A 1,098-nucleotide genomic window follows, 5' to 3' on the forward strand; every position below is an offset into this window, starting at 1 on the left:
AGCTGTGCCATTGTGTGCTTCTCTCCAACATCTGCCTGTCCTGCTCACTGAAAAAATCATGGAGCTGCTGCTAATTTCATTAGCAGGCCCGTCAAGCGGTTCATCAATCTATGATTTCCTGGCTTGCTGCCGTGAGGAAACAAGCGGGATCTGCTCTGAATTCACAAAGCCATCCTCTGGGGTAATTTGTCTGAAGACTTAAAGTTTCCCGAGTGGATTATTATCTCGGATTAAAACTGGGGGAGGGAGTGGGTTCTGCTTTTTTTTTTTTTTTTGCTTTTTTTTTTTTTTTCTTCCCTGGAATAAACCAGAATATCCCCTAAGCTGCCAGCGGCTCCCCAGCCCGGAGGCAGGAGTGGCCCTGTCGCGGAGACAGGCAGGGCCAGGCAGGGGCACAGGCACCCGCTGTCCGTCCGGGGCTGGCTGCCTCCCCGGCCAGCCCTGCTCCGCACCGGCAGAGAAGCAAAGCTCCCAGGCTCTCAACGTGCCGCCCCCGGAGAGCGGCACGGATTCGGTGCGTGGGGCTGGCAGAAGGGAACCGAGAAGCGCCGGGGTGATGGAAGAGGTTCCAACTCGCCCTCCAAGGAGCTGCAGCTCCATCGGGAAGCACTCAGTGTTGCCTTGCCCAAAGGCTCGGCTCCCCGCAGCTGAACCACGAGTGGCTGCGAACCCACAGCCCGCAGGGAGGGCGCCGGCTGCCGGGGCCGCATCCAGCCCCCGGCAGCCTCAGGGCTCCGGTGCCGCGGCTGGCGGGCGCGGCGGTTCGGCGGCTCACAGCACCCTCTCCTGGGCGGCAGCGGCGGAGGTGGGTGCTGGCCCGGCTCTGCTCCCCGGCGGAGCTGGTGGGGGGATGCTCTGCCCTGCTCTGCCCTGCCCTGCCCTGCCCTGCCCTGCCCGCCCGCAGCCTCCCCGCCGGCCGCAGGCAAAGGACCAGCAGCAAACTCGGGAGCGATAAATCACAGAGAAGGGGAAAGCTGGGAGCCAGGGCTCTTGGTGTTATAAGAAAAAGCAGAGCAGAAACCACGTCGTCTTCAACCGAAATCATCTTAGTAATAAAAAAAGAACAGAAACCCTACAATTTAATTTAGAGATGACAAA

Source organism: Nipponia nippon, unplaced genomic scaffold, assembly GCF_047370975.1.
Source record: "Nipponia nippon isolate SJK-2023a ecotype South Korea unplaced genomic scaffold, ASM4737097v1 scaffold_12, whole genome shotgun sequence".
NCBI classification, from domain to species: Eukaryota; Metazoa; Chordata; class Aves; order Pelecaniformes; family Threskiornithidae; genus Nipponia; species Nipponia nippon.